This window comes from Phyllobates terribilis, unplaced genomic scaffold, assembly GCF_046119375.1.
Source record: "Phyllobates terribilis strain yellow unplaced genomic scaffold, ASM4611937v1 Scaffold_2__4_contigs__length_985480577, whole genome shotgun sequence".
Lineage (NCBI taxonomy): Eukaryota > Metazoa > Chordata > Amphibia > Anura > Dendrobatidae > Phyllobates > Phyllobates terribilis.
In genome coordinates, this window is record NW_027362762.1 from 478,465,474 (window position 1) to 478,489,367 (window position 23,894).

The 23,894-nt window shown below is 41.7% G+C and overlaps 1 protein-coding gene across 2 annotated transcripts in view; it reads right to left on the minus strand.

Annotated features, from left to right (window-relative positions):
• LOC141217402 (ultra-long-chain fatty acid omega-hydroxylase-like) overlaps window positions 1-11,564 on the minus strand; it is a 66,083-nt gene extending 54,519 nt beyond the window's left edge. For both annotated transcript variants that reach the window (XM_073665804.1, XM_073665802.1), the window contains exon 1: window positions 11,431-11,564. The gene's annotated coding sequence lies outside the window, so the exon portion shown is untranslated. The remainder of the gene's footprint in view (window positions 1-11,430) is intronic.
• Window positions 11,565-23,894: the final 12,330 nt, after the last annotated feature.

The following is a 23,894-nucleotide window of genomic DNA, read 5'->3' on the forward strand; positions in this document are numbered from 1 at the left end:
GTTGGTGAGATGTTCTTTTCCTAAAATTCTGTGCCCTTTTTCCTCCACACATACCTTTGATCATTGTGGCCAAAGAGTTCTATTTTAACCTCATTGGTCCAGAGGTGTTTCTGAAAAGTAGAACAATGTTCCACAACTCTAAAGTTTGCTAAATCTTTCTGAAGGTCTTTTGCAGTCAAGTGGGGGTTCTGATTTGCCTCTCTAGCTATCCTACGAGCAGCTCTCACTGAAATTTTGCTTGGTCTGCCATTTAGGCATTATTGATCTTTTGTCTGTATACTATTCGAAACTCTTCCCCTTTTTTTCTTGTATTTATTCTCTATTATGGATTATACACATTATTCCTCTTAAAGGGGTTTCACCTGTAATTGTGATATATAACTAACAGCTGCTATACATAAGGCCCTCTAGATAGGCTTTAACAGTCTAGGTGAACCAACATGTTTTCTCCTATGTTACTATAAATTCTACCTCATGGTGATTCGCTTTTGGTATACCCATGTAAACATTTACTTACTTACTCATTTTTCTATGTGATTAGCTCACTCACCAACTTTCTTTGTTGCCTGTGTTTGTATTGTGTCTGTTTTTTGCTTTCACAATTTATGTTTTTATTAAAAACATTGTTGTACGTTGTTCCTGGCACAGCCCTCTTTTCTCTCTTTGGTTACATATTTGCTTTTGTGCCTTCTGGGGACTCTAATTAATCAAAAAATTTGGGTTAAATTGAGATTTATCTGACAAATCACTATAATGAGGCAGCAGAGTTTCTCTGGACTCCATCTGGCATCTATCCAGCGGTGTCCATCTTTTCAGAGGTGCACAAAACTGTGGCCAACCGCACTTTTATGCATGCTTAAAAAGACGGACTCCGCCAGATTATGTGGTTAGACAGTGTCCACAGTGTATCCATCTGCTTCATTATAGGGAATTTTCCGCCGGGGGTTCCGTCTGAATCACATATTTCAGAGATTTACATGGAAACCCCGATGTAAGCGCTCAGTGCGGGATAAATGTGAGCCGAGCGGCGATCTTTGGGAGGCAGAATGAACAAATCAATAGCAGGTCAAGGTTTTATTTATTTTTTACGCCGTTCCTCGTGCGGTATAAGTGATGAGATGGATTTATTCTTCGGGTCGGTGCGATTACAGCGATACCAGATTTATATTGATTCAATTTATTTCCGGCTGCTTTCACAAACTAAAAAATGCTTTTTTTGTTTTGCATCGTCATTTTGAGAGCTATGATTTTTCCAGATTTCGGCCGACAGTCATGTGATGGCTTGTTTTTTTGCAGGACGATTTGACGTTTTTACTGGTACCATTTTCGGGCACATGACATTTTTTGATTGCTTTCTATTCCGATTTTTGGGAGGCAGAATGAACAAAACTCAGCAAATCAGGAATTGCTTTTTTTATGCCATTCACCATATGATAAAATTGATAAGGCAGCTTTACTCTTCGTTACAGCAGTACCACATTTATATAATTTTTTTTTGTTTTGCCGCTTTTACACAATAAAACTCAGTGATATAGCTTTTTTATTTCTCTGCTGATGGAGCTGTATGGCAGCTTATTTTTTGTGGGACAAGATGACATTTTCAGCGATACCATTTTTATTTCCGTTCGACTTTTTAATCGCTTTATATTCCACTTTTTGTTCGACGGTATGATGAAAAAGCATAGCTTTTGCCAAGTTTCTAATTTTTTTTTTTTCTTTTACAGTGTTCACAATTCTTTTTTAACTTTTTTTACTTAGTCTCTCTATGGAACTTTAAAGGGAATCTGTCACCCCTGGCACTTATCTGACCTACTAATATAGGCACACAGGTGATAGAAATGTAAATCTATACCTACCTATATGCCTCATATAAGAGGTCTTGTTGCTGTGAAATTTCTTTTAATTCTTTAAGGTTTCTAAGGCCTTGCAGGCCTGGAAGAAATCCCCACCTCCTTTGTTAATTATAATGTTTCCCCCCACCCCTGCACGTCACAGTGCCCTGTGACGTGCAGTTGCAGAGGCCAAATCTCGCCCCTGCGCACTTCTTCCTCCCTTCTATGTTCATAGTACAGCAGGAATCTTGTGCACAGGTGCTGGGGAGTCACTGTGACTTCCGCTCCACTGGCTTCCGGCGTGCACAGCACTAAGGTGCTCTCCCCACATAGGTGATCTAATCAAATAATAATTAATATGCAAATCCATATTTACAAAGTACAAAAGTGCAATTAAGTGAATATTGTGCAATATGTCACATATGTCAATGTGTCACAATACCTATAATTTCTCCAAAGAACATGCATCATGTATAAACAATCATGTTCTCATATTCTCCTTCAATTAACATAATTAATACATTTGTGCATAATATACAATAATGTCTATGACTCATCCCACCATTCATAATATAGGAAGACATGTCTGCATGTGGACGCGCTACTCCCAGCGTCCCAGACGTTACACAGTGCATGCCCGCAATCCATATAAGGAAACTGTATTAACTGCTTCTGCGCATGCGCGGTCACCATGTTGTAGTCCAAATCGCCATCTGTCTGTGCACAACTACACCGTAATTAGCTCGCGCATGAGCAACTAATTGCCAAAGTATAGAACGCCATATTACTGAAGGGCCAGTCCTGTATTTGACAATATAGGTATATTTTTATGACAAAACCTCATATAACAGCATATAAACCTCCAAAATAGTGTGCTGTCACCCTAAATGATACCATCATTGGTACACAATACGGAAAAAGAAATTGGATTTACCAGTTCCAAAACATTTTGCAGAAGTAGGACACAAAGAGAGGGATCTTAAATTTTATATTATAGACCATGTTCCCCCCTTGAGAAGGGGTGGTAATTGTGAGAAGTTACTTAAAAAGACAGAGTTGGAATGGATCTATAGATTGGGATCTTTAAAGCCTAATGGCCTTAATGTGGACTTTAAACTACATACATTAATATAAAGATAAATGTAATTTTCTCATACATGACAGTATAAAGAACTTGATTTTAATATTACTATTTTAATCATAACACTTTTATATGTTTTCACAGATTTTCATTTCTCGAACAACTTTTGTGAAACATGACTCACTCCACCATGCAAAGAAACTAATTTTTGAATAAACCTATCAAGGATTGTAGAATATTTGTTTAGCCTTTTTTCTGTAGGACCATTGATTTTTGTTTTTTTCATGTAACAAAATGATAGATTATAAGATTTAGAGTTTATGAGATGAATATCATATGATTGTAGACAGATATAGTTAAATAGGTGTGTTCCCCTGTAAAAGATTACAGATTTAGAAGCCCTATAAAGGGATATAATGGAGTATCATTTAGGATGACAGAACACTATTTTGGAGGTTTATATGAGGTTTCGTCAAAAAAATATACCTATATTGTTACTGATTTACCCTTCAGTAATATGGCGTTCTATACTTTGGCAATTAGTTGCTCATGCGCGAGCTAATTACAGTGTAGTTGTGCACAGACAGATGGCGATTTGGACTACAACATGGTGACCGCGCATGCGCAGAAGCAATTAGTACAGTTTCCTTATATGGATTGCGGGCATACGCTGTGTAACTTCCCCGGACGTCGGGAGTAGCGCGTCCACGTGCAGACATATTCCTATATTATGAAAGGTGGGATGAGTCATAGACATTATTGTATATTATGCACACATGTATTAAATATATTAATTAAGGGAGAATATGAGAATATAATGATTGTTTATACATGATGCATGTTTTTTGGAGAAATTATAGGTATTGTGACACAGGCATATTGCACTATGCACTTTTGTACTTTGTAAAAATGGATTTGTATATTAATTATTATTTGATTAGATCACCTATTTATATAACCATGATATAATGATTCACTGCTTGAAAAAGGTCTCCACTGTTGGATCAAAACGTTGCCCTGACATGATGGGTCAGTATAGTATCCTTTTAATAAACACCACACATACATATACACGTGTATACATAAAACATATAATTTCTAACGAAGACGATGTTGGGAGGAAGTGGGGAGCAAACCTCATTGTTGCGCACGCCGGAGGTCACTGGAGCGGAAGTCACAGTCACTAGCTGGCGCCTGCGCACAAGATCCCTGCTCTACAATGAACATAAAAGGGAGGAAGAAGTGCGCCTTGCCTAAAAAGAGAAGTGCGCAGGTGCAGGATTTGGCTGTGGCAACTGCACGTCACAGGGCTCTCCTGTCTTATGCCATCTCTTCCCTTTAGTGGTGATAGGGTTAATGTTGTTATTTGGGTCTTATCATTCACAGGTTTTAGTCCTCGGTCATGTGATTTACTTCTCCCTGACTTCAAGATGCTGATTGGCAGGAGGGTATATTGGCGGTTCCAAGGACAGCTACTTAACCCCTACTGCATGCTGATACCCAGGCAGTTTTCCTCAGGAGCTGAAAGAAGGACATCATGCCGCCCGCCCTATGGCTGAAGCTTTGTATCATCGCGGTGTTTCTTGGAGGGTGGTCGCTTAGCTAACGCTAAATGGACATTGGTCTTAATGTGATTGAATATGTTATTTATTGGGTTTGAGATGAATTGAATGTTTTAATTAGTATTTATTAATTTAATTGTAAACCCTAAATAAAGACCGCAGCCTTTTCTGCCAAGTTCTGCTTTGTGTTATTTCGTCTGGGTTTGGGGTGCAGCTATGATCCCATGAATATGGCGGCACCTGGCAACAGAAGCAGTCTCAGGAGCAGGTTCTGGTGGAGATGTGACTGCTGAGCTCTGTATAACACCACTGATAGATTTATGTGTACGCTGTGCATAGGCAGAAGGCTGCCAATCATTGGTAGAGGTGGGGTTATACAGAGCTCATGAATATGGAGGATTACATGGCAGCAGGTTCACTAGTCCTCTAGTGATAATCTCTTGCTGATAAAATAATGATTTCACCAAAACCACATTAAGCAGCCCAGTAAGTGACACATCACCAGAATCAGGGTATCCGCCCCTACATTATGCAGTTCTCAGATTAGGTGGCAAAAACCTGGTGACAGATTCCCTTAAAGGTCAAATAATTCAATTGTAAAGTATGTAGAACATGTGAAGGGAGTGAGAGGCACTGTTGTAGCCCATCTGTCTGCGTTAATGAGGACCCTGAGTGGGGGATATACATTTAATAATTTAGAAATCCCCAATATGGTATATGGTAATTAGTTTTCTAAAACAGTAACACCCTGTATCAACCCCTACGCCTCAAAGGTGAGCTGAGAAGGTCCTCATAACTCAGCCCCATTATTTTCTACTAATAGAAAAATATAAGTGACTCCATATCTCCAGCCATGTTTGCACAAGTCACTATATCAGTAAAATTACAGCATAAAAACTAGAATAAAAAGTTTACATTGCAGCTGGGACATCGGATAACTTGTACTTTATATATTGAGATGATTTCAGGACCAGATAACAGATATAAATACCCGTAACCTTTCAACTACAGTCAATAAAATCGTTTTATTGATGACTGTCATTTACAGTGCGCTCACCTTTGATCCTCATCTATTCTTATAAGCGGTGCGGCAGTGTATAGTATCGCTCTGTAACACTGTATGCCATCAGAGCCAGTTGGTTGCATCAGGTTCACACTCGCGCAACCCCAGGACTCACGTGCACGCGGCCATATTGCAGCTTTGTTTTGTCCTTTGGGGGGGGGCATAGGGCTGTAGCCGCTGCAGGGGTTTTGAATGAATTGAATGAAAAGACCGCATCCATTACAAAGCTCCTTTCATTACAACCCATTGATGGGATTCCCATTTGGGATCTCTCTTCTATCTCCACACAGAAAGAACTTTAAGCCTTTTCTTTTTAAGCTCTGATCATATTGAGACCCATGGATTCCAGTAATAAGCCACATACAATACTACGCTTTTTATTTCAAACAAATTAGGTGTAAGGACTGGACAGGGAGGCGGGTAACACTCTGATCAGCACACCCTGGTTGGTAGAGGGAGGGCAATGCAAGGCATGAAGATACCAGATCTTAAAAAAAAAAAAAAAGTTTCTAAGTTTAGTTAAGTCATTTTGTCCAGCATGTGAAGTTATGAAACGCTGCAAATCACTTTATTAGGGGATCTGTCTTTATTCCAGTAAAAAAATGCATGCAAGTGCTTCCAAACCTCTGCTTTTCCCCTATCTATTTTCCTGCCTTCAGCTGCATTTTGAACAGAACGTACTTATTTGGAGTACAGATGATGGCAGTGAAAGAGTCAGCTCAGCACCTGTCTTCTCCTCTGAGTGTTCTGTTTATCAGAACAGTGTCCTGCAGCAGTTTATCTCCAGAATTAGTGAGACACAGGTGCTGAGCTGTCCCATCACTGCCATCATCTGTACTCCAAATGAGTTAGTTCTGATATTAATGAAGTTAAATTCAGGGAAATAAACTGGGGGAAAAGCAGGGAACTGGAAGACATTTACAAACAATCTTTCTTTACAAGAATGAAGACATATTCCTTTATAAAGTGATTTGCAAAGTTTCATAACTTTTCATGTTGGACAAAGGTATTAAAAAAAGTTAAAACTTCAGTTACTCTTTGAAACAGTGTTCGTTTATTCACAGGTCTATCTCTGACTCCATGCAGTAATCACAATGCTGTGACTATCACTCTCCTCTGGACTGGTGTTGCCAGCTTGCTTCACCGGATAACGGCAATCTGTAATGAGTTCCCTCATTAACTCCCTGCTGTCCGAGTGATTACCATTACCAAAGTGCATTTCCAACATGGCCATTGCACAATATTTATAAAGGTGCTTTCACATTGCGTTTGTGGGTACTGTCGGGGCATACGTCCAAACCCCCCCCTGCAAAACGTGTGCACTGATGGGGCCATAGACTGTAATGATGCAGACAGAGCGAACGTGTGCTCTGATTTACACCATTTTCAGGACTGAACGCCTACAGGAGGCAGACACTCAGATGTAGTAGACTGCACCTGAGTGTCTGCCTCCTGCAGGCGTACACTCCTGAAAATGGTGTAAATCAGAGCACACGTTCGCTCTGTCTGCATCATTACAGTCTATGGCCCCGTTGGCCCTTACGTTCGAACCCAGTTTTGCGGCCACAGCGTTAATTAAAGCTCATGACTACAGTAAGAGTTAGGTGAAATGCTAGGCAAGAATATTCGAGATTCACGGATATCATAAGATCCCCCAGGTGCCTACATACAGCAATCGGCAGGCAGCAATCCGGGGATTTTGAAGCATTTTTCACACATTCAAATGAATGGGAAAAAAACGCAAGTTGACAATATAGAGTAAAAAAAGACATTGGCAGTAGTGAACCAAAAACCAACAGCAAAGCCTCTTACGGAGAACCACTGCTGGCGGTTTCCTAATACAGCACAGCCTGGGAAAAATCCGCGGCTCAAATAAGCCATGTGCATATAGCCTTATACTCCTGAGGATTTAGAAATGTTTTTGCCACTTCTTCTTTTGAGAAAAAGAGGAAGAGACAGTGAGACAGGAAGTTACATCTTTTCATAAACTCCATCCTCCTTACTGTAATAAAAACCCAGCCTACATTAATATACATAATAACTAGTACAGACGTTGCCAGTCCCAACCTTCTTACAGTCATATGTCCCCTTCACTTAGCACTCGGGGAGTTCAGTACTGCCTCTTTTACACGATTGAGGATGCACCCTGCCTCCCACAACTTGAGGCAGAAACTTAGGGTCACTTTTCACGGGCTGATTATTGGGAATGAGTGTCCCTAGGAACGCTCGTTTGCTGATAATCAGCCAATGTAATCAGACTACCAATCAGCCGAAGAATGAGCAAAATGTTTGTTCATCAGTTAAATTTATTTTTAAGCTTGCTTAAATAATTCTGGGCAGTACAGAATCCTGTGTAAACAGGACAATGTGCTACCGAGAACCATGATAGTTTATGCGCACAGAACGAGTGTTACTAATTGCTCTTTATGCGTGGAAGTATGGTTGACCAGTCTAAACATCCTATTAAATAACGGCCGATCAGTAGATAATCAGCAGTCAGTTATCGGCTGCCATCAGCTAGTGTGAACCCTCCCCCTCTGTGAGGACTATATACTGCAGACTTAAGGCTTGATTCATTAAGATGGCGTTTTGTACTCCAGTCTTAAAGAAGGGAGCACGGGAGTAATATGCGCCAAATTTATTATGAGATGTCAGCATCTCAATTAATTTTTCGCGTCTTATAACTGTTATGCACCTCCACCAGAAATGATGCTCCAACCAGGTGGTGGCGTACATTTGTAGCATAGTTTATGCCACTTTAGTGGTGTAAGTTATGATGACTTTGTCACATGCGATTGACCATGCCCTATGCCCCCCATGTTCTGTTTTTCAGTCCCTTGACATCTGCGGCGTATGATAGACTGCAGTGATCAGGTGACTGTAACACATGTTATAAGGTTAAGAGGAGTAATACGTTATTCATTTTTAAAACACAAATTATTATTAAAGTTGTTATTTGGGACTTTTTTCCCTATAAGAATAAGCACTTATCGGGGGGTAGTTGCTAACTACCTGTCTGTTCTGCCATGCAACCATCTCTCCCAGCTCATAATTAGTGCATGTAGTAAATTTATATGACAGTCATGTTAAGTAAAAAGCCATCCCTGGACCAGAACTGCGCTGTTAACTACAGACCGGTCTTTAATCTTCCCTTCATCTCTAAACTCCTGGAACGCCTGGTCCACTCTCGACTACTCCGCTATCTCTCAGATAATCTCTCCTCAACCCTTTACAATTCGGTTTCCGCTCCTCACACTGAAACTGCCCTCACTAAAGTCTCTAATGATCTACTAACAGCTAAATCTAATGGTCACTGCTCCCTGCTGATTCTCCTGGATCTCTCTGCAGCATTCGACACTGTGGATCACCAGCTCCTCCACACTATGCTCCGCTCTATTGGTCACAAAGACACTGTTCTCTCCTGGTTCTCCTCATATCTCTCTGACCGCTCCTTCACTGTATCTTTGGCCGGCTCGTCTTCCTCTGTTCGTCCCCTTACTATCGTGGTTCTGCAGGGCTCAGTCCTAAGCCCCCTCCTCTTCTCTCTATATACTGCCCCTATTGGACAAACAATCAGCAGATTGGGTTCCAGTATCATCTCTATGCTGACGACACCCAATTATACACTTCTTCCCCTGACATCACCCCTACCCTAATACAAAATACCATTCTCTGTCTGCTGTGTCTAGCATCATGTCCTCCCTCTATCTTAAACTGAATGTCTCCAAAACGGAACTTCTTGTTTTTCTCCCCTCTACTAACCTAACTCTACCTAACACGAAATTACCTTGGAGGGTTCAACCATAACTCCCAAGCAGCACGCCCGCTGCCCTGGGGTCATATTCGACACTAACCTTTCCTTTACTCCCTATATCCGATCACTCACTCGCTCTTGTCACCTGCATCTTAAAAACATCTTCAGAATCCGACCTTTTCTCTCCTTTGAAACTGCTAAAACTCTTGCTGTCGCTCTTATTCACTGTCGTCTGGACTACTGCAACTCTCTTCTGATCGGTCTCCCTCTTACCAAACTTTCTCCTTTCCAATCCGTCCTGAATGCGGCAGCCAGGGTCGTATTTCTGTCCAGCCGCTTCACCGATGCCTCCATCTTGTGCCAGTCATTACACTGGTTACCCATACAGAGTCCAATATAAACTCATCACTCTCACCCACAAAGCTCTCCACAGTTCTGCACCGTCTTATATCTCCTCTATCGCCCTACACGTGCCCGCCATTCTACAAATGACCTAAGACTGACATCCCCCATAATCTGAACCTCGCACCTCTGTCTCCAAGACTTCTCTCGTGCTGCGTCAGTTCTCTGGAATGATCAACCCCTACTGATGCCTAGCCCCCACGTCTTCAAGCGCGCTTTAAAAACCCATCTCTTTAAACAAGCCTACCACTTCAACTCAGTAAACTAACTTTCCCCTGTTCCCACTTTCTAAATATTATTCTGAATCTATACCCTACTATTCATCTGTCTCTACACCCTCCATGCACACGATAACTGCACTCGGTAATTGAGTATTGCACTTGAACATACTGGCTGATGACTGGATCATGCAGTCTTATATGAAAATCCCTATTTATTATAATTGCCTGACCTGAAATAACGAGCACTTTTCACCTATTGTGTCCCCCCATTTCCTTGTAGAATGTAAGCTTGAAGCAGGGACCTCACTCCTGATGTAACTGTTCAACTGTCTCACCTTGTATTGAATTTATTGTCTGTACATGTCCCCGCTTAATTGTAAAGTGCTGCGGAATATGTTGGCGCTATATAAATAAAAATTATTATTATGTCACATGTATCAGTACGATGCACTATTGATAGATGGTGCAGCATGAATTTTTTAACATAATAGTTCCTTTTTTTGTGGCCCCAATGTAAACCTATATTTGACACCAAACAATAGCACATTATTAAAGGGGATATGCGTGACCACCACTTATCAGTAGGTAGTTGCTAACTACCTGCCTGTGCTACCGAGTGGCTCAGAGGGGTCACAGACTGCTTTTGCCAGCAATTCTACTGCTTCCTGTGACGTCTCTTACGCTCTGCTCTGTCGACAGGTCTTCACTGCCGAATACATGCTAATTGGCAGCCTGCTTCCTGCTGTGTTATTGCTCGTTCACATGTCCAATTTTTTCCTCAAACCGAGGTGGCCCGAGGAAAAAAATGCAGCATGTCCGATTTTGTTCTGATCAGATCGCACTCGGCCATTCAAGTCAACGAGTTTGTGGAAAACATCACACTGCACTCGGATGACATCTGAGTGCAGTCCAATTTTAATGGACTGACAGAATATAGAAGATCACACTATGATCAAACAATGATCAGAGTTTGATTTGCATAATCGGCAGATTGTTTCAGATGAGAGACTATAAGCTCATGTGACCCTTGCCTTAGGCTGAATCGGCTGTCAATCAGCATGATAAGGGCAGTGATGCCTCATCAGCAGAGCAGAAGACAAGAAATTGCTCCGTCAATGTGACATCACAGGAAGCAGGAGAATCGCCAAGAGAAGCGGTCTGTGGCCGAGAACGGTGCATAGTTAGCAACTAGCTGCCGATCAATGCGCAGTTCCATAGGGAAAATGTATGCCGCACTATCAATGGTGCATCATACGGATACATCTGACATGATTATCATACACATTTGCTACATTACTAATAAACCTTGTTTTTATCTCAATGACAAGAACACCCTAGAACACATGAAACCTGACGACTGTCATGAAATTCTGAGATTTCACTGCAGCCAGAGACACAAGTAGCAAACAGATAAACTATTGATACAGCAGCTTATAGACACAAGGCATTGTTCTTCTATTATTACAGCAAATAGAGCAAACAGGGCATTTATAAGCAGAGCAATGCAGACATTACCTGTCACTGGGCAGAATATCAGGCAGTTCTGCAGGACAAACTTCAGCATGAACTTATCTCAAGTTTACACTTCCTGCAGTCACAAGTGGGTCTGGGCATGCTCATCTCTGACCAATGGATAGCTGGAGTAGTACAAGTGTGACACCTGTTCACTGTATAATGTCGCCACCTAGTGGTCAAATACTAGAACTACATGCCTGGTAATAAAAATCTAAGAGCATGACTATTTTTTTTTACGATATGCCTAAAGATTAACAAGCAGATAGTTGCTAAGTTCCGGGCTGCTCTGTCGATGGGGCATCACTGCCTGCGTCATGCTGATTGACAGCCGGATCCCCGCAGGTGTCCATTTTTGCAGTCCCTGGGCAGATTCTAGAAGACCACAGTGCTTGGGCCTGTGGCCGTGTTTTGCTTGCCGTGGGCCATTTAATTGCTCCTGAGACTGCAAGCACCCACACGCAGCGTTCAGTACAGAATACGGTGGCATGTGCACTGAAGATGCTTACATACCTTGGAGTCGGTGCGCCCTGTGCTCCGGACTCTAGTCCCACTGATAGCAGCGGCAGTCCCAACACGTACTGTCATTGTTGGCATATGCAACAGATTAGAACTTATTATAAGTGAAAGGAGGACTTTATACTAACCAGACAGCAGATGGCGATAGTGTGTAACGTTATATGCTTGCTGTAATGTGGGAGGAAAGCTCTCAATTGTTGGTTGTTTTTACTTCCTGTGTTTTTTTTCCTTTCCTGAATGTGTTATGTCAGCAACACACGGACTGTGTGACACTGAATTGTATCTCATGTTTAACCAGTATGAAGTAAATACTGTTTACTCAAGATATCTTGCTGATTGAAGCTCTTGTAAGTACAGTGGTGACTGGAAGAAGATGCACTCTGCGACAGTCATGTCTATATATCCCCAGCCCATCCTGTGATATCTATATTCCCCCAGCCTGTCCTGTGATGTCTACAGGTGCATCTCACTAAATTAGAATATCATTAAAAAGTTAATTTATTTCAGTTCTTCAATAAAAAAAGGTCATATTTTATATAGAGTCATTACAAACAGAATGATCTATTTAAAGTGTTTATTTCTGTTAATGTTGATGATTATGGCTTACAGCCAATGAAAACACAAAAGTCATTATCTCAGTAAATTAGAATACTTTATGACAACAGCTTCTAAAATGATTTTAAAATCCGAAATGTTGGCCTACTGAAATGTATGTTCAGTAAATGCACTAAATACTTGGTCGAGTCTCCTTTTACATCAATTACTGCATCAATGCGGCGTGGTATGGAGGCTGTCAGCCTGTGGCACTGCTGAGGTGTTATGGAAGCCCAGGTTGATTTGATAGAAGCCTTCAGCTCGTCTGGTGTCTCTCATCTTCCTCTTGACACTTACCCCATAGATTCTCTATGGGGTTAAGGTCAGGCGAGTTTGCTGGCCAATCAAGCACAGTGATACTGTTGTGTGTAAACCAGGTATTGGTTCTTTTGGCAGTGTGGACAAGTGCCAAGTCCTGCAGGAGAATGAAATTTCCATCTCCAAAAAGTTTGTCAGCAGAGGGAAGCATGAAGTGCTCTAAAATTTCCTGGTAGACTGCTGCGCTGACTTTGGTCTTGATAAAACACAGTGGACCTACACCAGCAGATGACATGGCTCCCCAAACCATCACTGATTGTGGAAACTTCACACTAGACCTCAAGCAGCTTGGATTGTGTGCCTCTCCACTCTTCCTCCAGACTCTGGGACCTTGATTTCCAAATGAAAATTGGAACTCTGGGACCTTGTGGAGTGTGTCAATGACTGCCTTCTGGACATCTGTCAAGTCAGCAGTCTTCCCCATGATTGTGGAGCCTACTGAAAAAGACTAAGGGACCCTTTTAAATGCTTAGGAAGCCTTTGCAGGTGTTTTTTGATAATTACTTTAATTTACTGAACTAATGACTTTTGTGTTTTCATTGGCTGTAAGCCATAATCATCAACATTAACAGAAATAAACACTTGAAATAGATCATTCTGTTTGTAATGACTCTATATAATATATGAGTTTCACTTTTTGTATTGAAGAACTGAAATAAATTAACTTTTTGATGATATTCTAATTTTGTGAGATGCACCTGTATATCCCCCCTAGTCCATAGCTCCCAACCGTCGGATTCTATGTACTCAATCTGTTCTGCAGGCTCTGACTACAGGCAGCTTGTACTGAACTGATAGAAATACACTGCTACGTACAATATATGTATTTGTATTCTAGAGAGAGAATAAGAGATATTTTCATCCTATTAAATTACTAAAAACTAATAATGAAAAACATTTAATTATGAAAAAAAATTGTAATTTTTAATGCGTTTTTTTTTTTTTTTTTTTAATAATAAACATCACTAATCAGCAAATAATACAGACATATTTGGTGTCCCTGTAATCATAATAACCCGCACAACACAGCGATCAGATTATTTATGGGGATTGGTAAATGACGTAAAAAAATGGTGTAATTTATATTTTTCTCTATTAAACCCATAAAAAATGTAATAAAACTGTAATGCTGAGGCCGTGTTCACACGTAGCGTAAATGCACCACATGACGCAATAACAATCTTCTATGATTATTGGTGTGTTTCTTTTATGCCTTTTTCCGCTTATTTGATGTGACTTTTGAGCAGATATGAAGCCGTGTTTTTAATGCTTTTTTAATAGTACAGAAAAGCTTTGATTCTGCGCTTAAAAATGTAACAGCGATTTTTTTTGTCATGCTTTTTTTTTTTCAGAAGAAGCCTATAGAGAAAAAATTTATCAAAACCGCAGAGTTCAGCAGCGTCTTCAGCCAACAGAGAGCGGAGATTTCATGGAATCATGTCCATTTTGCTTGTAAATTTAGACTGTGTTCACATGTAGCGTAAATTATGCTTATTTTCTGCTGCCTTTTTTGCATAAAAATTCTGCTGTGTTTAACTGTCGAAGCAAAGTGGATGTGATTTCATGAAAACTGCGTCCCCTATTAGAATTCAACAAACAGTATTTTACATTATTTAGAAGTTAGTATTTCTCTATATTCCTGTCTCTCCACCTGTTTTTATCGGTGTTCTTCCTTTCCCTTTTCTTCCCTTGCCTTTCCCATTTCTTTTCTTCCCCTCCTACCTCCTAAATGTTTTATATATAAGGTATCTTATATGTGTAACCCCTTTCTCTTGCCTATCCTGTACATACCAATCTCTTTCATTTTCCTTCTATCCCTTTAATTTTTTTCTTTTTACCTTTTTTCCCCATTTTCCTTAATAAACCATATTTTTCCTTCCCCCTCATCCTGAACCCTTTCCACCCTTTATTTTGCCTATATCTTTCATTTCTTTAAATTTAGCTTTTTTGCTTTTACTTTGTTCTTGTTTGCTTCTATATTACTGTTCATTTATAATACGTCTCACCCACTTTTTCTTTTACCCCATTTATGTAAAAAATCCTTAATAAAAACTGCTTTAACAAAAAAGGCGCTCTCTGTGCCCCAAGGACGCTGCTGATCTGTGCGGTTTTGGTGCTTTTTTTTCTTTAGATGCTTCTATGTGGAGCCTAAAAAAAGCACAGATACTTTATTAAGTGCAGAATCAAAGTTTTACTGTACTATAAAAGGCACATTAAAAACGCATCAAATAAGGGGGAGAAGATTGTTATTTCGTAACTTGGTGAGGATCCTGCAGAAAACAAAAAACACAGTATTTCTGCAACATGTGAACACGGCCTTACAGACACAAAAAAGCCGGATGTCATAGAGTGAAGCTACATAAAGATGAGAAAGTTCTGGCGGTTCAGACTCTGAATGAAAGAACAAAAAATAACCTACATGTCCCAACTAGAGATGAGCAGGACGCACAGATGACGTCCCGCTTGCCCTGGTTGATCAAAAGGTGCGCCGGGGATGCCGAAAGGTTAGAGACCAGGACGCTGGACCAGAGACCCATGAAATGATCCTCTCATCTATAGTCCCAACCATCCTGGATACAGAGGACAGTCCCGGATTTGTGTCTGTCCCCTGCAGTCCCGGGCGTCTGCTGAATTTCCCTCACTATCACCGCCCCTCTGACAACTCCTCCTGCCAGGGGAGAAAGAAATAGTAAATGGGTGTGGATTGGGGCGTGGCCAAAATTTGCCGCGGTGAGCATGATCTGTCCCGCTTTCTGTTCTTGAGAAGTTGGGAGGTATGCCCTAGTCCAGCCTGTGATGTATGTAAGATACCCTTAGAAATACTAGAAAGCTGATGCTACTATACTTAAATACAACCTAATTTTAAGGTCATGAGTAACAGCTGGGCACAATATGACTAATGGAGGCACTACCTAAAGTCTTTTTTATGCAAAAATAATTTCTGCATTTGGGTTTTATTAAGTTCTTTGTTTCACTTCACAATGCTGGCTGCAGAATGAGTTTACTGACCATGCATCAATAAGCTGGTTCTGGCAGGGAGTGTGAAACTCCTATCTGTCTTCTTCTGAGATGTTCTCAGCTGATTTGTGACCACAGGAAAGTTCAGCTCAACTTTGATGAAGTCTGTGTTCACAAATCAGTACAGAGGAGGTCAGAAACAGACAGCTAAAAGAGTTACACACTCCCCATCAGAACTAGCTTATTTTTAATTAGAAGGGTTGTCCAGGATAGGTCTTCAGTATCAGACCTGCATAGCTCCCAACCGTCCTGTATTCTGTGGGACTGTCCCGTCACAGCTCAGCTGTTCTCCCAGGTTCTATTTAGGCTGCGTGCACACGATGCGTTTTTCATGCGTTTATGCTGCGGAATTTCCGCAGCGGAAACGCATCAAAAACGCTTGGTAATCCGCACCCAATGGCATTCCGCAATGTCAATGCACATGCTGCAGATTTTTCCGCAGCGTTTCTGCAGCGCTCATAAATCCGCAGCATGTTCATTAATTTTGCGGAAGCGCAGCGGAACTCCCGCCATTGACTTGCATTGAGACGCATAGAATCCGTGTCTGTACATTTGTACAAGCGGCTTCTATGCGTCTCTATGTGCGGATGGTACCCAGTTCTGGAGGAGAGGAGACTCTCATCCAGACCTGGGTACCATTGTACCTGTGAAAAAAAGAATAAAATAATAAAGTTTATATTCACCTGTCCGGCGGCCCCTGCAGCGCTTCTCCTTCCAGGACCTGAGATGACGTCGCGGTCATGTGACCGCAGGCTGTCTCGCGAGATGCCGGCAACCCGGAAGAAGCCAGGACGAGCGCGACAGCACACGCGGCAGCATCGGGGGTGAGTATAGCTTTATTTTTTTATTTTTACGGTCACACTATATAAATCCATGCTGTTTGCATGGATTTATACAGTGTGACCTAGTTGTCAAGCACTTTCCAAGTGATGCTATCGCCTGGAAAGCGCTTGTCAGTCCGCATGCGGAAACACATACATTAACGCATGTGGATCCGCATGTATTCTGCAGGAAAAACACATGCACAATCTGCATGCGTTTTTTTCTGCCAGGGAGATGCAGAAATGCTGCAGAAATTTTCTGCTTTTTTTCTGCATCGTGGGCACATAGCCTTATACTCACCTCTCTGATGTTGCTCTGTAGCTCCTCCTCAGGGGGCGGGGCCACTCACTGGTCAGTGAATAACCAAGCTGTAGCTCTAAGCTCTGACCACTGAGCTACAGCTCTCAATGGTGAACATAGGAGAACTTGACTCTACAATGCAGTCAATGAATCCAGAAGCAGAGTATATATCTCCATAGAAATACATTGTGCATAACAATGTATTTTTATGGTGCCTGTATACTGAGCAGAAGAAAAAGATTTTTTTGGTCCTATAAATAAAACTAGTAAATTTATGAGCAATTACAAAGATATGCTTTTTTTTCTGTGAGTACCTGGTCTTGAACCCACAATCTTATAACATTACTGACACAGACACTTAACCTGCAGAGCCGCAAGCTCATTGCTAGAATTCTGTCTACTTGATCTGTACTGCAGGCTCTGCCTAGGCTGATAGAAATACACTGCTGTGTACATTGAATGTATTTTTATACATACATTGTACACAGCAGAATAAGAATTTTTTTCAGCCTATAAAATTGCTAAAAAATAATAAAGAAAAACAGTTGATAATGAAAAAAAGTCATTTTTAATGTGTTTTGTAAAAAATAACGAACATCACAAATCAGCAAATAACATGGACATATTTGGTGTCCCTGTAATCGTAACGACCCGCAGAACACAGCGATCAGATTATTTACGGGGATCAGTAAATGACGTGAAAAAAATGGCGCGATTGATATTTTTTCTCTATTAAACCCATAAAAAATGTAATAAAACTGTAAGGCTGAGGCCGCGTTCACACGTAGCGTAAATGCTGCATTCTTTCTGCTTCTTTTTTCTGCAGGTGTCCGCACCAGACCGCGCAATAGCAATCTTCTCTGACTATTGTGTGTTTGCTGCCTTTCTTTTATGCGTTTTTCCGCTTATTTGATGCGATTTTGTGGCAGATATGAAGCAGAGTTTTTAATGCTTTTTAATAGTACAGAAAAGCTTTGATTCTGCGCTTAAAAATGCAGCAGCGTTTTTTTTCTTCATGCGTTTTTTTCAGAACAAGCCTATAGAGAGAAATGCTCCAAAACCGCAGAGTAGTGATGAGCGAGCGTGTATTGTTAACCCTTTCGCCGAGCACGCTCGGGTGCTGGCAGAGTATTTTCGGCGTGCTCAGCATCTACGTTTGAGCTGCAGCAACTTCATGTGCAGCGGTAGTTAGACAGCTGTTACACATGCAGCCGCGGCGGCACCAATATACATGCCGAGCATGCCGAAAATACTCTGCGAGCACCCGAGCGTGTTCTCCGAAAGGGTTAACAATACAGGCTCGCTCATCACTACCGAAGAGTTCAGCAGCGTCTTCAGAAGCTTCTATGTGGAGCCTAAAAAAAACCGCAGATACTTCATTAATTGCAAAAATTTTCTGCACTATAAAAAGCACCTTTAAAAATGCGGCTTCACATCTGCACCAAAACGCATCAAATAAAGGGGAGAAGATTGTTCTTGTGTAGTTTGGTGCGGACATCTGCAGGATGCACAGATGACATCGCGTTGCCCCGGAAGATACGAGAATTGCGGCCTCCCTCCAGCCGCCAGGTAGCATTGACCTGGACGCTGGACCAGAGACCCGGGAATCCATTCGCTCATCTCTAGTCCCAGCTGTCCTGGATAGAGCGGATAGTCCCGGAGGTGACAGCCCTGCAGTGGTCTGTAGGAGATCTCCACGTTTGGCATTGCAGACAGCTTCCTAGATAGGAGGTTGTCTTTAGGACCCAGCGACTACCTCCCTCTGGCTTGGGTGTATATATACCTGGTCTCTCTAGGTGGGCGTCGCTGGTTATACTCATTCCTACTTGGAGCTTGGCTGAAGTAGCATCACGTCCTCTTTGAAGTCTTGAGGCCGTGTGCCTTGTTGCAGTTTCTTCTAAAGCTAAGTTGTAATTTCCCTGTGTAGTCTTCCCCTTTTGTATTTAGAGTGGTAGCGGAGGTTGACTAGTGCTCATCTCCTTCCACCCCAGTTGTAGCCTTATGCCAGGGATAGTATTGCGAGGCACGTGATCGGCGACAGCTGCGGAGGCTGTATAGGGACAGTAGGGGAAGACAGGGTGACGCTAGTCCAGTTTAGGAGGTCACCACTTCCCCTTTCCCTAGTGTCTAGGCTCCCTTTACCTTTCCCCCCTGTATTGCATTCACACCTGGTCTGACATTATAACCGGCCGAGCACGGAGATTATTGAATGGGGAGATTACTGCCATGAGAACTGTCTGAATGTTTTCATTGCTGCTGTCTCTACGGAGTTTCTGCCTGCTTTTCTGTCTGGTTTTGAGGATGTTTTTTCTGAGAAGGGGTGTCAGGATTTGCCTCCTCATTGTGCTTATGACTTTCCTATTAATGATCCCCAGAGCTAAACTACCCAAGTCCAGACTGTATAATCTTTCTGGCCCTGAGAGACAAGCCATGAAGGATTTCATTGTGGAAAGTCTGGAGAAGGGACATATCAGACCCTCATCCTCGCCCGTAGTGGCAGGGTTCTTCTTTGCGAAGAAAAAAGATGGCGGTCTACGTCCCTGTTTAGATTTCTGGGAATTAAATCATATTACCATACGTGCTCCATATCCTCTTCCTCTGATTCCTGATTTGTTGTGGGAGCTAAGGTTTTCTCCAAGTTGGATTTAAGGGGAGCCTACAATCTGGTTAGAATCAGAGAAGGCGATGAATGGAAGACAGCGCTCAATACCCCGGAAGGTCATTTCGAGAGTTTGGTTATGCCTTTTGGCTTGACCAATGCACCTGCGGTATTCCAGCATTTCATAAATTATATTTTTCATAATTTGGTGGGGAGCTTTGTGGTGGTCTATCTGGACGATATTTTGGTTTATTCACCTGATTTTGAGAGCCATCGGGGGCATGTTAAGCAGGTGGTCCAGATATTAAGGGATAACAAACTCTATGCCAAACTAGAGAAATGTGTTTTTTCTGTTCAGGAGGTGCAGTTTTTGGGGTACTTGTTGTCATCTTCAGGTTTTCGGATGGATCTGGAGAAGATCCGTGCAGTCCTTGACTGGGAACGTCCCGAGAACCTGAAGGCCCTACAACGTTTTCTGGGCTTTACAAATTTTTACAGGAAATTCATCCAAAATGACTCTGTTATAGTGAAACCGCTTACTGACATGACTAAAAAGGGGTCTGATTTTTCCAAATGGTCGGATGCTTCCCTCCAGGCTTTTTCTTCCTTAAAGAATCATTTTGCCACTGCACCTATACTCAGTCAACCCGATGTTTCTCAACCCTTTATTGTGGATGTTGATTCTTCGGATGTTGGGGTTGGGGCTGTGTTTCCTCAGGGTTTGTCCCCTGGTAAATGGCGTCCATGCGCCTTCTTTTCTAAAAAATTGTCTTCAGCTGAGAGAAATTATGACATGGGTAATAGGGAACTTTTGGCGATCAAATTGGTGTTTGAGGAATGGCGACACCGGTTGGAGGAGGCTGTCCATCCTATTACTGACCATAAAAACCTGTCATATCTCCAGTCAGCTAAACGTCTCAACCCTAGACATGCCAGATGGTCCCTGTTCTTTACTAGGTTAAATTTTAAAACCAACAAAAGACCCATTTTGGGAGAGAGAGGTTACAAAATAGAGGGGGGGGGGGGGGAACCCTTGTTAGAAATGATTACCTCGATCTACCTGTTGGTAGTCCCGAAATGACAGAAAAGGGATTTATATCATAAAATATAAACTTTATTGAAACATATGCATTTATATATTGTTACACAAATTAAATAAATATAAATAGGGGAAAAAAGAGTATGAAAAGAGGAGGGGAGGGAGGGGGGGAGAGGACAGCTAGAGAAAGCAGGATGAGATGATGAAGTTCCTGCAAAGGGACTAACATCCCTTGATCAGCATACTATATGTAACAGGTGTAAGTCTGTGCTGCCAACTAGGTAATACAAGAATATAGTCGAATGAAAATCCTAGTCCGGATCCAGCCCGGTAGTTTAAGGTCAAAAAGTTCCCACTAGTGGGACCCAAAGGCAAAGGGGGATATGGCATATAACAGTTTCCCCTATGTATGGGATGTCAAATGTTTAAGGGGTTAAGTGAAGAGTACTGAGCAATGCTCTCAATTGTTATGCCATAGCGACACCCACATGAACAGATCAAAGAAAGTGACGCCATAAAATTTATTTACATTACCTTGGGTCATATTGGCAGAATCTGGGGCAGCTTGAAGCGAGATGCTGGGGATGTGTGATAGCCTCGACGTGCATTTCGCCCGGAAATGGCTTCGTCAGGAGGCGTGGCTGTCAGGGAACGGAGGACACCTTATGTACGCGAGTCCAGCAATCAAAATCCTCCGCGCGATAGGGCCCCGCCCCCAGCGATGACGCAGGCACACACACACGCCGCCTACAGCTAGGGAGGGGATGTCTGGTCCCCTCTGTTTCCGTAGCAACGCGGTCTGCCCAGGTCGCCGCCGGAGCGGAGACATACACGCGCGGAGGTAAATAACGCTGCAGTATATGGAGTGTCAGGGAGCCATTGTGGGAGAGCTGAAAACTATGGGAGACGCAGCATTATGCGAACGCACGGAATGGCCACTTCACTGCGTCGCAGAGCGCTGTACTCTCACAAGCATGGGGAGAATGCAAAAGATGTTATATATGAATAGAAGGTTAAATATGCTGTGTTCTCTTGCATAAAGAATAGATAGTCCTGTATAGAGTATACCCCCTGTTTACAAATAGATATAATGATAATTAATCAGTCAGGGAGTGGGTACAATGTCCATTAGCTATATAATTCACATTCAACCATTATTCAGAAAAAGCCGGGTAACTACTCAGATAATAAGTAGGAGACCGCAAGGTGTATGAGTCATGAGAGTGGCCATGAAAATAAATAGATGGCCAATCAGAGGAAAGCGGTACAATGGTCAAAGACCATAAATCGAAGAAAAACACTATTTTAGAAGAAAACCTTACAGCTGAACAGAGAAATATAAACAAATAAACAAATAATAAACAAATAAATGACCATACATCCCCATGAGTCTCTTCCTATGGAGAGACCAATAATTCCCCCATAATAAACAGAGTTTTCACATCTATTTAATAATTATTGGATGTAATCATTCGAAGAATATTTCTTCTATTAGAAAGGTCTTAAAAGTTTTTTGTTGTTAGGATGATACTTGTCATAATACTGTTGTTGTCAAAATCGTCTGTCCGGGGTTATATTGGCCATTTTCAGTTTCATTGTTGTGATCCATCTATCATATCTCCTTACGAGTTGATACGTGAGTGGAACTCTTTCAGGCCGCCCATGCCTCCACGTTACTGTGACACTATAGACCTAAGTCGGATAAATAGTCAAACAGAAAGAATATAAGATAAAACCTATTCAGATAAGAGACAAAAACGTCTAGTGATTAAAATGGAAACACGAGGTGTCAAGTATTAAAACAGCGCAGCACTTATTTTTAGAAAAAAGACTTGAAACTAACCATGTCGTTTAGCCCCTTTGGAGAGATGGTGTCCAATAGCACAATCCACCGTGTTTCTTTCTGAAGCAGCTTCTTTTTGATGTTACCACCTCTTATGCCCATGTATATATGGTCGATACCCCGGACGGTGAGACCTCGTGGGTTACCTTTATGATTTTCTAGAAAATGCTTAGGTATCGTTTTGAGAGATTGAGGATCAATACATGAAGAAGCGTTGTTTATGTCTTTTATATGTTCCTGTATCTGTACTTTTAAGGCCCAAGTAGTCATGCCTATATAGATTAATCCACATGAGCAAGTGAAGTGATAGACGACTGCTTCAGTGTTACACGTAATGTGGTGGACAATGCGAAAGGACTTTTCTCCATTGAAATTACAGAAATGCGACACTTTTGGAAGGAATCTGCGTACCGAACACCTACCACAGGAGGAGCTGCCCCAGGGAGGGCCTTTACTTCCAAAGAGGAGCGGGTTTTTTTGGTGGAATATAGTGGCTATTAGTTAGTAGGTCACTCAGTGTATTTGACTTCCGCCAGGTCATCGCTGGTCGGTTGGGAAGTTGACATTTTAAATCTTTATCGGTCAGTAAAACTGGCCAATGTCTAGTCAGAATTTTCTTGATATCTATCCAATTATTATTGAAGGTAGTTATGAATCTGGGGTATGAGTTTTCTGAAAACTCCTTTCCCCTTGGCTTTTGATTTGTGGCAAGAAGATTTTGTCTGTCGGAGTTTTTAGCTGTGATATATGCTTTATTAATATCTCGGATGTTATAACCTCTACTTAAAAATCTTTTAGAGAGGTCTTGAGCCTGATTATTAAATCTATCATCGCTCGAACATATCCGACGAGCTCTGAGATATTGGCCAATGGGAATTGAGCTTTTTAATTTTGGAGGGTGTGACGAAGTAAAATGTAGTAAAGAGTTAGTAGAGGTCTCCTTACGATAGATATCTGTACCGATCCTCCCATCTTCCATTCTATTAATAGATAAATCAAGAAAGTCGATATGAGACTGACTGTATTTATAAGTTAGCTTGATGTTCAATTTGTTATTATTGAGATGATGGAGAAATTTGTCTAGTTGCGACGTGGAGCCCTGCCAAATAAAAAGCACATCATCTATATAGCGTAACCAAGAGATGACTGATTCATGACCGGGTGTTAAATTTTGTTGTCACTTTTCGTCCAGGGGCCAGAAACATCAAGGCTGATGCTTTGTCCCGGAGCTTCCCTGGTGGTCGTGACCATGAGAACCCTATTACAGAAAGGGGTAGTTATTTCGGCTCTTTTTCCTGAACTGGAGGGTGAGGTGCTGGAGGCTCAAGGGGACGCCTCTGCCTCCTGCCCTTCAGGAAAATTATTAGTACCACCTGATCTGCGCCGTAAAGTAATCAAGGAACATCATAACTCTG